The 13,632-nt window shown below is 36.9% G+C and overlaps 1 protein-coding gene across 6 annotated transcripts in view; it reads left to right on the top strand.

Annotated features, from left to right (window-relative positions):
- Bbx (BBX high mobility group box domain containing) overlaps positions 1–13,632 on the top strand; it is a 241,937-nt gene that overhangs the window by 93,144 nt on the left and 135,161 nt on the right. For all 6 annotated transcript variants that reach the window (XM_036203549.1, XM_036203550.1, XM_036203545.1 and 3 more), the window contains exon 2: positions 4,059–4,134. The gene's annotated coding sequence lies outside the window, so the exon portion shown is untranslated. The remainder of the gene's footprint in view (positions 1–4,058; positions 4,135–13,632) is intronic.

Raw genomic sequence — 13,632 nt, 5'->3', positions numbered from 1 at the left:
GTTTTCAAAATATAATTTTGTAATTGGTGCAATACTGAGTACTGAAAGGGAGGGAATATCCAAGTCTTTATTCTTTCCGTTTCAGGAGGCCACTATTAGACGGTGAATGTAGTGCTTTGTGAATGTTAACTAATATTTTCTGGAAAGTTTTTATAAAGTAAAGAAATGGACAATTTCTGTAATTCTTGCTAGATGTAGAGGAACTTGTTTGCTTTTATTCTTATATTTAGTATTTCTTAATTGAAAAGATCTGGGTTGTGAGGAAATGCTAGGTTTGTGATGGGAAGGTGACAAGATCAGATTTGCATGTTCCTTTGAAAGATTTCCATTCTTAGTATAGCTGACATTTGTAATGTCAATTGAAGGTTGGTGCCTGGCCAAAAATGCTTGTGAAATAGTTGTGGTTTAAGCTTCAACTATAAAAAGACAGGCAGGTAGTATTAACTGAAGGGGTTTACTTATTCTTACTTAATGTTACCACTCTCATACGTGCACACTTCATACATTGTGTCCTGGAGATACCTCTATCTATGTGAGGATATTTTATTTCAGTGAATGATTTAGCTAGAGATCAGTCCATGCCTTTTCTAATTTTGGTCTGTGGTAGACCACAGTGACCTGAGGGATCTCATTCATTGGCTACAACTGCACACCAGTGGGCCTCACAGCCTCATTCTGAAAAATTGTAGAATGCATCAGATGCCCTGATTCAGGAGATTAGAAGTATATAGAATAGTAGAGGGCAAACATGTACAGGACAGGGGAAACTTTAGTTAAATTAACAAGGAGTTTTAACCAATGAAACATTTCATAACACGGAAATTAGAGATTGGAGTTTGTGTTTCACTTCACCTATAAATATGCAGTATGTATGTAAAAGAGTAAATTGAAGAAAACAAATTTTATTCATGTAAAAACTTTTAAGTATCTTTTAAAGAAAATCTGTGTTGTAAAGAGAGACAGGAAAATATATTGTTGGAAAATGGATGCTAAGCAGATTTAGTGAGTGGTAGACATTAGAACTCTTAGATTGTAGAGCTTAGGTTGACTATTAAGAGATTATAGAGTTTTTATTTCTTTCAAATCAGAAACATCATTGGAAGTAGTAATTAAAAAACTAGCTGTTTCATAGTCCTCATTTATCCTTTTTCAGGTGTAAAAACATGAGTTTTCTGTTTTAAGGGGTTTGGAGAAAAAAAATGTTTCTTTTTGTAGCCGTTTGGCTCTTTTGTTCTTGAGTTACATTAATGGAGAGGCCTTTGCATCATGTGTTGTATCATGCCCAGCCATTTTTTTCCTTTCATTTGAGTATAATTGTTCCTTAGCAAATAATTACAGTCCAGAATGACTTTTATTGAGCTTGATTGAATTAGGGGTATGTATGAGAACGAGTTGGTTAGCTTACTCTACTATCTAGAGGATTGACGAAAACATCAGAAAAGCAGTCATTCATGGGGAATAAATGTGCTTCTGTGTAAGTGGACACATAGTTACTTACCTTGGGGTCCTTTCTGCACTGACTGAGTAGTAGTAACATCAGGGTGCATGGCACAATTTTGGTATAGAAGGGTTTTTTGTTTGTTTGTTTTGGTTTTTTTTTTGGATAATGTGCCTTTGAATGCTTTGCTGGACATTAACACTAATTGGAGGTCTTTCTCATGATCTCCTCTAGTATCACAAGATTTTCAAAAGACGGTTCCCCAAGGGCTGGACTGTGCCAGAAAGCCACTTGCTCCAGGACGTTTCACCAGTTCCTTAGGCTGTCCTTAGGATAGGTTGGTCATTTTCCCTGTTTGTGGTGAGAGGTGCGTAATATATATAATAGATGGCTTTTTCACTTGCCGTGATTGAGTTTCTCAGAGCACATCTATGCTAAGGTGTATTAGGTTAGAGATGCCCTGGTAGGAAGAATCAGGGTGGGGAGCAGAGGCCTTGAACATGGAAGGGATGCCTATTGAGCCAATGGGAGCTCCTCATGGGAAGTTAGAATTCAGAGGTTCTGTGGGGGTGAGTAGGATTGAAAGGAAGCCTGAGTAGGACCCAGAAAACACAGGTAGATAGATACTTGGTTGCTCAAACAATAATCTACTTAGGCTTTGGACCAAAGGTACATTCAAATCACCATTGCGTTTGCTCATATTAGGGCTGTTTGCTGTGTGTGTGTGTGTGTGTGTGTGTGTGTGTGTGTGTGTGTGTGTGTGTGTGTAGGTCAGAGGATGGTTTGTGTGAGTCTGTGCTCTCCTTTCTCCATGTAAGTCCTTTAGGTGGAACTCAGGTTCTCTGGCTTGGTGCCTTTATGTGCTGAGCTATTTTCTTGGGTATAGATTTTTTTTTTAAATAGTGTTTTCAAATAATTTATATATTTTATGAAAATATAGATTTTTTTATTTGTCTCATTTTTAAGATTGTTATGTTTCCTTCCTAAAACAGACATGTAATTTGGATCTATTCATATAGATCCAAATTATTCATATACACACACACACACACACACACACACACACAAACACACACACACACGTATATCAGATCTTTTTTGTAGTTAGCTTAAAAATAACTGGTTTTCCCCACTCTCATCATTCCCCAGTTAATTGTCTAGGTTTGGGCCCAGTGAGCTTTTATCTATCCATGTTAGCATGTCCAATTGTGTTGTAGATGTATCAGTTGAGACTGGGAACTACAAAGTCAGTTGTTTTCTGCATTTTGACCAGTTTTGTGTTTATTTTTTGTAATGGTCTCTTTCAGAAAGAGAGGTTTCTTTGTCGAGTGGGTGTGAAAATAAATATTTAGAATGTAGGTAGGAATTATGATAGTATTATCCAATATCAAGGAGTCAGCCCTGAGATCATGATCTACATACAAGTTATATCATATAGACTGAGCAGGTTGTGTTTGTGTATTTAGGAATATATATGTCTGTATGTAGCAATAATTAAAAAAGAGGCCAAGAATTTGAGATATAGCATGGGGGGTGTGTGAATGGGAGGGGTTGAAGAAGGGGAAATGATATAACATTTTAATTAAAAATATTAAAAAATAACTGATTTAAAAATTTTAGCCATATTATTTTCAAATATCTGGAGATGACTCATAGTATCTGGTGGAAATGAGATCATTTAATATTCATTATTTTTTTTATGCTCTTGCTTTGGAAAGACCCGGGTGACAGCTGAATCATTGATCTCTGACTGAATGACTTCACTGAGCTACAGCACAATTTGCTATTTAATTGAATAGCCCTATTTTCCATATCCATGTTGACTGATTTGGAAAAAAGCAAAAATTATTTAGATAAGTTATAAAATAACTAATTATTGAAGGAGCTGTGAGCAGTATGCAATATTCAGTATCTACAGCATTTATCCTATTTAGTTGAACATGGATTTCTTACCACTGAAACAAGCTAGAAATTGTGTCGCAAAAAGAAACTGAAATAACTCTGATTCTTAAAAACAATCTGACTTCAGGATATGCTTGTACTTGTGTTTTAATCCCTTTCTCATTTGACTTCATGTGCATTTTGTTGCTGATTTGACCATCTTCCATTTTCTTAGTTCATAAAGAAAAAAATTAGTATTTTTTTTGGTCCCAAGTTTTATCTGTGCCCTCTCACCCCTAACTGTTTCCTTCTTCATTTATATTGCTTTGTTTCATTCATTACCTTTCAACCAAAGACAGTAATAGAGAATTCTAGTTTATCTAGCTACGTTGGGCCAGTCATTTGAAGTAACTTGAACTTAGTACAGATGTCAGATTCACAGTTTCCCAGCAGGAGGTTTGTCTGTAAATCTCCATTTCATTTTAGCCAAAGGTGGGGAATTGACTGCCTGTAATTCTGAGTCTAGGTAACTTTATTCTGCATTGAATAATTGCAGGGACTGTCTTTTTAATATTAAAATCAATGTTAAACAGTTTGTGCTACTTTCTGTAAAAAGCAGTGGTTAGCAAAGGGATATTTTCCCTTTTATCTGGGATTATGTGGCCAAAGGAGATGTGTGGGCTTTGTTTGAAAGGCCCTTGTGGCTCTCATTTTAACCACTTTGCTATGTGTCTTTCAGAGAATCCTGCTGCATCACAGAAGCCAGAAGTTCTGATGTTCCATTGAAATCACAATGGAAAGTCTTGACCTGACCGGTAAGAGCTGCTCTGGACATGCGTCTTTCTTACTTACCTGGAAGCAGTGAGGCAGTCAAGAATCATGTGCTATCAGAGCTGGTCTCAGCCTTTTCCCATCTGATGGATCCACTTTCCGTGTTGATCGGGAAAGTGTGACCCTTGTACAGTTTTTCATGTCAGTGTTTTTGTGTGTAACATTTTAATCTTCATCAAGTAAGTTAAATCTTCTTATAGAATCATGAATTTTAACTTTTCAAAATCTCTTATTTCATTATAGCATGTTTTATTGGTACAAGTCAATCTATTGAAGTCCTACATATTTAGAAATTACACACCTGAGTGGTTAATCTGTCTCAAAGCAGCTTTTCATACAGTGTTAACCGTAGGTAAGAGATGAATCCGCAGCCATTATTACCTAATAAAAATAATGTACAAGTGTGTGGCTTAAAGTATGAAAACACATAATGAGGAAAAGGTTGGGATTGTAAAATAATATGCACATGACAAATTGTATCATTCTTTGAAACACTATCCTTTTGTCCAAAATTAATTTTTTAAACTGTTGCTTTAGAAAAGAGTTCCTTGCCAGCTTTAAAATAGGGCAATAATGTTTTAAAGTTTGTTTTATTAATGATGACATTGTAGTTTTCCCAATCTGGGAATATAGTGTATGATTAGTGACCCATGAATACTATGTGGTTGAATAGATGTTTTAAGATTGTAGAAATTAGTGTGAATTAACTGAGCAAATATATTACACAGTCCAATGACAGTTTTTAAGAAAGAAACTTATTTAATTTTCCAATTAATTAGAAGTTAATCTGAAGTCTTTTCTGTTTTAAAACATTTTTGTAGCTTATTAAATGTCTAAAACAACTGCATCTACTTTTGTCTGTGAAGAAGTACATATTGGATATTGTTCTTATGTTGTGAGCATAAATATATTGCTTTTAACCTTTTGAATGTCATTGTCTAGCGTAAAACATCTAGTAAAAACAACTTTGTTTAATATATATTTACTATAAGCACATTTAAGCACCAACAAAGTCTTAATATGAATAAGAACAGGCTTTTGTTACCATTTTTCCTCCACACTGTACCATCTTTTAAGGCCACATTTATTAGTGATACAAATTCTGGCTTTGAGAAGGCCAATCTTAATATAATTATGGTTTTACTGAGTCAGCAGACTAGAGTATGGGATACTTGAAAGTTGATTGGAGAATATTCTGTATGTTCTTAATCGCTAACCCAAAGAAGAATTTATGGAGGTCTAAAGAAAAATTTGTGTCAGTATTCTGAGTCTCTTAGATATAAGTGCATATGTAGAAAATAAGGCAGATAGTTTATCCTACTGTTCAGAAAACTGTCATAAATAGGCCATTTTATAACAGCACCGACTAAGTAGTCATGTGACCTTTAATTTCCAAATTATGAACTGATTTTTGCAATAAAAATATGCTGCAATGCTCTGAATAGAAATTTAAATTATTGATAATGTTGAAGATGAAATTTTAATTGAAGATCAAGAGTGATCTAGGAATTGACAAATGGATGCCAGGCTCTAGTAAATTGAGAAACATCAGTCAGCTTAGGCAAAGTTATATTTCATTATCAAGTATCTTAGCCAGTGTTGTATTGTTGTGAAGAGACGTTATGACCGTGAGAACTCTTATAAAAGAAAGCATTTAATTGGGGCTAGCTTACAGTTCCAGAGGTTTAGTCCATTCTCATTATGGAAGGAAGCATGGCAGCACAAGGGTAGACATGGTGCTGGAGAAGGAGCTGAGAGATGGGTCAGCAGGCAGCAGGAAAAGAGTGACTGGGCTTAGCATGGGTTTCTGAAACCTCAAAGCCCACCCCAATGATACACCTCCCAGCAAGGCCACACCCCCTAGTCCTTTCAAATATGCCATTCTAAGCATTCAAATATATGAACCTGTGGGAGCCATTCTTTTTCAGACCGCCACATCCAGTTCTCACGTTTCATGGTACATTACAGTAAAAGTTATTTTCCTTTTTTGTTTACCCTCATATCTACTCATGCTCCTTGTTTGGGGAACAAAGCTAAAGGAGCATTTCCTTGTGAGACACAACCTTAAGGTTGAGAACAGCAGTTGTAGATTCATAGCTTCAAAATGCTCCGTCTGGGAGTAGCTTTGGAAGTGGAATAGGCTGGAGAAAGTCTCATCAGGAGGGACAGTATAAGTTTTGGCTGTATGTCCAAAATACCATCTACTGCTTTTATTTAGTAAGAAAGAAGTGTACTTAGCTTTAAAGTTTCAATGGGTTTAAAATTCGAAGAAGTCCTTCAGTAGGTGCATGTGTTTTCACATAAATTACTTGAGCACAAATCCTTTTGCTACATGTTATACTATCTCTGACAGGTTTAAGAAATGAAGAGCTGACATGATTACTAATTCATTTGTTTTGTTTTTCAAGACAGCCCTGGCTGTCCTAGAACTAGCTCTGTAGACCAGGCTGGCCTTGAACTCAAAGAGTTCTGCCTGCCTCCTCTGCCTCCTGAGTGCTGGGACTAAAGGCATGTGCTGCCACCACCTGGCTACTAGTTCTTTTGTGTTTGAACTTTAGAACCTTCCCCATCACTTTCTCATATGCACATATAACTTAGATTATTGTCTATTAATTAGTTTGAAAATTAACGAGTAGGGCTGCAGACTGAAACTTCTGCAGTTTACATATAGAAATGGGAAAGGCAAATATGCTCATAATAGTTTCTGACCTAAGTTTGATTAGTTATTAAAGCTTCTTTTGGAGTAAGGGATTCAAATAGGGAGCCTAGGCCGAACTTGAATTCATGATTCTCCTGCCTCAGCCTTCCAAATGCTGAGATGAAAGGTATGCACCATCCCCTCCTCCCACAGAACTTTATCTATACTGTTGATATACAAAGAGTAAGAGGAAACATACTTTATTTCTTTTCAGTGTAATAGTTTTGCCAGGTATGATTGTAACCAAATGCCTCTGGATTCTTAAGCCCGATTGCAGGAATAGTTTTACAGGTGAAGAATGCAAACCATGGAGGGAGCTGTTTCCTATACCAAAGAATGAAATGCAAACACAAAACACATTTTCTAAGTTATTTAATCTACAAATAAGAAACCTGATTAGTTATGGATCAAGATTCTAAAAATAGTTTTGGTACCTTTGAGTTAGGAGACATTTGACGTTACTGAATTTATAATTTTATACTATGAAGTCATTGTATATGGCATTGAGACACCTATGAGTGAAGATTTCAAATCTAAGAACTTGAAAACCAGACTAATTAATATAATAGAGGAATTACATCCCTATAAAAATAACTTCCCTGTTTATTTATTGCTACCTAGCAGTAGCAATGAATATTTGAAACTTAGGTTGAAGAACAAGAGAATTATGGTTCTTAGATTGTTTCTATTTACTCTCTTGTCAAAAAGTTTACATTTTTTTTTCAAGGCAGCATTTTTACTTTGTCAAACAGTTAAGAATCCAAACAGCAAATTGGCATATCTTCAAGGTTTAGATAAACAGAAAAGAGCTTGTGTAATGTGAAGTAATATAGTAGAAGTCAAATGTATGTCTCTCCACTTGCTTTTTCTCGCCCTTTTCCGTCTTTGCTGATGACGGCTGTTCTCATCACTGACAAAATACTGTCTCAAAGCTCCTAAAGGGAGAAGAGGTTTGTTTTGGCTCATGGTTTAAAGAATACAGCCCATCATGTTAGGAGAGGCATGACATCTGGGCTCCCTTGGTTCTATTTCACTGGACCAGGTTGCAGAGAAAGTGTGGGCCACAGCTATGCCCTGACTCATGAAGGTTCCACCCCTCCTCAAACAGCACTACCATACTTAGTGCACAGGCCTTGAGACGCTTTGCATCCAAACTAAAGCAAAAGTTAGGTGATAGTTAGTTGACGTACTAGCCTACATGCCACCCACTGAGTTTGGAGTGCTCCATTTTACTATGTGATGGTGCACTTTTTCTGTTATACACATCAAGTGGATTGGCACTTGGGATTAGTGGTAAGTAGTATATTTGCTTGTTGGATATTGATGTAGCATCATTTTTTTTTTTTTTTGTTGGTTGGTTTTGCTGATATATTTGTGTATATTTTCTGTGTCCCTACAATAATTTTAGTCTCTGTTGATTTGACATCAGTCTGAAATGGAATATAATCAGAAAGCAATAAACCATTGAGTTAAACACTTCTCATGCAAAAAGAAATTAAATTTGTAAGATTTATCAGTTCATTTCTGCATTTATAAACTACAGGATAAACTGTGAGCAGTGGTCTTATTCTGTAGATGTCAATTTAATTGGTTAAGAAGCATTTTAACTTTTTTGTCCATTTTTTATTTGTTTCTCTTAAAAGCTATTTATTTCTGAAATGACTCAAACCTGAAAATGGAGGGAAGAGAGAGGGAAAGAGGGAGATAGACAAAAGGGGTAGGAGTGGGCTTTCCTTGTTAAGGCTTTTGGAGAGCATACCCCAGTGATCTGACTTCTCACGGCCTCCACAGGCTCTACAGCCCGTCAGTAGTGCCACACCGGGGGCACAGAGCCATTACCCAGTGGATCTTCAGGGTGCACTCTATATCTAACTACAGCAGGATGAAAGCTGTCGCATTCTGTCTCAGCATTCCTGTGCATTTCAATATAAAATGTGTACTATGTTAACTGAGCACTCTATACTCACATATCAGTTTTGTATATGTGGTTATACACATGTAGTTCTCTTCAAGTAGTTAAGAGGCTTAAATTTATATTAGGAAGTTTGTGCATGGCTATACTACTATAACCTACAAACAATGCTAAGCATATGGAAATTACTCTACTAACATTTGGCAGATTAGTGCCATCCAAATTCACATTCTGTTTAATATTGTATTCCATTAACTCTGGTGTTAATAAGTACTCCAGCTTATTATTATTTATTATATAATATATTGCTATATTTTATATGTGGTACACAAATAATATATACTATTAATTATTTTATATTTACACATTTATTTTCTCACAAGCTGAATTCAAGAAGGAATAGTATTCTTGAAATTAAAGGTTTTTCTATGCCTTTAATTTTGCAGTTAGCCCTATAATCAATAAATGTTAGTGGCTCTGAGAACTTAAAATAAATAGCAAAACAACTGTAGATACCTCTTGGCTCATTTTTCATGAATACTTAATCATCAAGTGTTTGTTAAGTTGTGTTAGCCTTCTGACAAATTATTCTCTGACTTTGCTGTGGACTTGCAAGTGGAACACATGGGAAGGTTGCAGTATTAATACAGTTAGTTTCCTTTGGGCCATATGCCAGAAAGGTTGACCAGAGTTGGCATTTACATTTTACTCTAGGGTATTTTTAGGCTGCCTGTTTTCAAAATGATCTGTAAAGATGATAGTTAACAGTAGTGTGTATTGACTTTATATTGACTTTTATAACTTGAGCTTTTTTCTATAACTTGAGTTTGCAGTTTTACCTCTCCACATATATTACTGATTCTAAAAGACAGGTGAATTATGCAGTTACTTAATTGTTGTTTAACATTGATACGGCCCTTTATTACCAAGTGCCTTCTCATGATAAGAACATTTCACTTCAAGTTGTGTTTGAAAGTCCTAGACACTGTTATAGACACTTGGATGCACAGATTTCTTGAAAGCCAGCTGCGTGTAGATAGAGGATTGGCTTCCGTTTAGGGTTTAACTACTATTATATGATGAGCACTGTCCTTTTAAATTTTACTACCCTAATTACAAGGAAGAATTATCAAATAAGAGACAGTAAAACCTACATTGTGTGACATTTATATGCAGGGTTGTGTGGACTACTCTGCGTACCTAGGCACCACCCAGGCGGACATGTGCCTGATATTCTTCGAATACCAACTCTGCTTTCAGTGTTGTTGGTGTTACAGATCGTCAGTAGTTCTACTATAGAGGACTCAGTAAAGACTTAGTATCAGCCGTCACTGTCAGTCTCCGGAATGCCAGAGTTCTTTCTCTCGCAATTATTTTATTGACCAGTTGAAAGACAGAAGCACACAGGAGGATTCTTTCAGTTCATTTAGTGAAGTGAACATTTAAATAGATGATAAAGTTTTCATGTCTGATTGTTTAGTTTTTTTTCTGTTAAAGTGATAACATTACCTTTTGTGTTTTTTAATTAGCTTAAAAAGTAATAGGTACTCAAGTATAATTTTCATGTGTACTTCATTTTATTGGTTTCCATCCACCCCTTTCCTGTTGTACTCTTTCCCACCTAGTATTCACCCTATCCACTTTGTTCTGTTGTCTTCCCCAACTTCCTTCCTTATGCGTCTGTCTTTTCTTCTAGTCACTTGGACCCCTTTCTAGGGGCCTGGATTTTGTCTAGTATATTTACTCCCACCTGGATACCTGTGTTAGCAGACACTGCCTTTCTTTATTCACTTTGAGACTGAGTCACTGTCGAGAGAACACAGGATAAATCTTTCCAGTAAGGCTGTTATAATAGATCCTGCTGCTAGTAAAGATGTTCCTGACAGTTCTTTTTTTTTTTTTTTTTTGAGTTTTAATAATCAAAATCACATTTTAAAGCTGATTTTCTTTGTGAAAGAATATTTTATACATTTGAGTTTCTAAGTGCCTCTAAAATATACTTTAGATTGCTTTCTTTTTAATGCTTATAAATAAATATCCTTTTTTAGGCCTGAGAGATGGCCTAGTAGAGTGCTTATTGGGCAAGCATGAGGACCCGAGTTTGGTGTACACTTATAATCCAGAGCTGGGGAGCCAGAGATGGGAATTCTTGATGTTTGCTAACCAAGCAACCTGGCCTAATCAGTCAAGTTCCAGGATGATGAGTGGCCTTATCTCAAAAATACCTCAACACTGGAGGTTAGCCTCTGGCCTACACACACACACACACACACACACACACACACACACACACACACGAGCAAACCTGAATACACATGTGCCCACATGAATGTGAACCCTCATGCACACATAGTCTTATAGATTGCCAGCTGCATAATGCTCACTGCTGCTTCTTGAAAATTAATAGGCATAGGCAGGAACAACAACTTAATCATTATATGGATCACATTTTTGTGCTTTCTTTCTGAGCTTTAGGGTAATTTTTAAAGTCATGTGCTGATTCTTGTGTTAGAAGGATCCAAGACTAACCAAGCTGAACTCACCTGGTCAGTATATAAGAGACCTGACCTCCTGAATACCACTTAGAGATGTATCAGTGATGTCTTTACAGAGGCATGTTATCAGTTGAATTTATAATGGGTAACATAGACTCATGTGTAGAAGGTATGGTCCCTGGAAGGTTCTGGAAACCTTGGGACATAGAATCAAGGTGAAGGAAGTAGGTCACTGAGGGCCGCCTCTTGGGGACTGTGTCTTAACCCTAGCCTTTTTTTCCCTCTGTGCTTCCTGGCTTCCCTGAGGTAAGCAGCCTCTCTGGCTATGTACTCTTGCCACTGTGATATTCTGCCTTGCTTCAGGCACAAGCAGCGGTTAGAGGTTACCTCAGAAACCCTAGACCTAGAGGAATGCTTCCTCTTGAACTGTTTTTCTTAGGCGCTTGTCGTGGTAAAAGGTCTGACTAACACAAGGAAATAAACAGAAGCTTATGTGTTAGTTGGCTAGGATATTGGGTGAAGTTAAAATGGGAAACTTTGGTGAAATACCAGATGCAAGGAGTCTTAAAAGAATATCAGGGTCAGCTTTTTCTCATCTAAAGGTAGACAAACCCCTGAGCCATTTTGAGCAAATGAAATTGATGGGATTGAGTAGAAAGGAAAAGAATTAAGGACTGGAAAAATTGGTTTGGGGGCCCTTTAAGGACTGTCTTTGTTAAGAAGAAATTGGTTCTAACAGCGTGTTAAGTTGTAAATGACACTGTTAAATCATGATGGTTATAGTCTGGCTGTAACTTGAGATATTCAAATTAAGTAAGCCTTTTTCCAATCTATGGGTTAGAGATTAATGAGTAGTTGGTGGGGGAAGGGTTGTTTGTGGTTCTGGAGAACCAAACCTAGGGCTGTGTATATTGTTAAGTTGAGCCAGTATTATTGAGCTACATCCCTCAGCTTGATATTTTGGTTCAAGGACTTCTTCAATGAAGGCGTTCTGAAACATTACGTGGTTGCTACTGTTTAGTTCTCTCTTTTTCTCTCCATTCCAGTTCCTCCCTCTCTTCTCCCCCCCCCCCACCTCTGTGTATGTGTGAGTGTATTTAGTCATTGTAAAGTTAGCCTTCACTATTTCTCAAATCTGAATTCCAGCTCTCTCTCAAATCTGAACGAACTTAAAATCAGTAAGCTATAGAACTTGGCTATGGACAGAACTTGTTTTGAGGGTGTAGAGGGACAGTGAGAGAAAAACAAAAACAGTGAAAGTCACATTTCTTATTTGGAGGTAATGGTTTAGACAGCTGCTGATGTTCTGCAGAGCAAGACGATGGCGGCAGAAGCTGGTGCAGAAGGAGAGGTGTTCTGAGTAGAGTGGATGGGAAGTGGAGAGAAGATAGCCATGAGGCTGTGTTTAGGATGGGATTTTCATTTTGTTGTTGTCTTGTAACCCAGGCTGCCTGGAACTCATGATTTTCCTACATCAGCCTCCCAAGTTCTGGGGTTCTAGATGTGTACCATCATGCCTGCTGGATATAAATGTAAATTTGAGATAGACTTGGAAGAGATTTAGAAAGAACCTAAGGAATAGCATAAGGGAAAGTTAAGGCTGAAGCTTTGAAAACTGTTAAAAGCAGATACTGTATCTAAAAACAACAATGACCACACGTATTTGTTTATAAAGGAAAGGAAAGCAAAGTCATATACCGTAGGAAAAGGAGTGTATGGCTAGGAAATACAGAGAAATGAGCAATAGTGAATACCGAGAGAAGTCTAAATGCTAAAGTAAAGTTTTTAGGTTAGTGATCTATGGATAAGTAAGTTTGGAGAAAACAGTCTTTTTCAACTAGATGTTGTATGATGTAAAGTGGCAGTCTTCATAAAATAATCTATATACTTAGAAATTCACTCTCAGGGAAACTAGAACATGTCTTCTATGAAGGTAATTTTAATATCTTTTTCTTGGATGCTGCCTTTGACTGTTTCAAATCAAGGCTTATCCAGGTGTTAATACCATTTCCTCACATGCACTGAAATTACTTTAAATGTCATCCGTAAGCATACTTCCTAAACGCTTCACCCACAGGACTTACATTATTATAATTGGCATTGCAAGGAGGTGAATAATGAGTTCCTGTCACTGCCAGCTTTTCTTTTACACCAGGTGTAGTAACACTTTACCTAAAGTCTACTCTGAACAAAAATCCTTTTGAAAACTCTTTACTGGCATGTGCAGTTTCGGGGCTCTGAGGCAGGCAAGGAGTCACCTGTTTCCATCTGCGGACAGTGGTGGGGAGAGCGTAAAGATGCACTGTAGGTAGTAACAGTGTAAGGATGGAAACTGCAGCTTTTATTTACACATTATGTGCTGACTTCTCTGGCTGTG

The sequence above is a fragment of the Onychomys torridus genome, chromosome 12 (genome assembly GCF_903995425.1).
Source record: "Onychomys torridus chromosome 12, mOncTor1.1, whole genome shotgun sequence".
Classification (NCBI taxonomy): Eukaryota; Metazoa; Chordata; class Mammalia; order Rodentia; family Cricetidae; genus Onychomys; species Onychomys torridus.
This window is presented reverse-complemented; position numbering and strand designations above follow the sequence as displayed.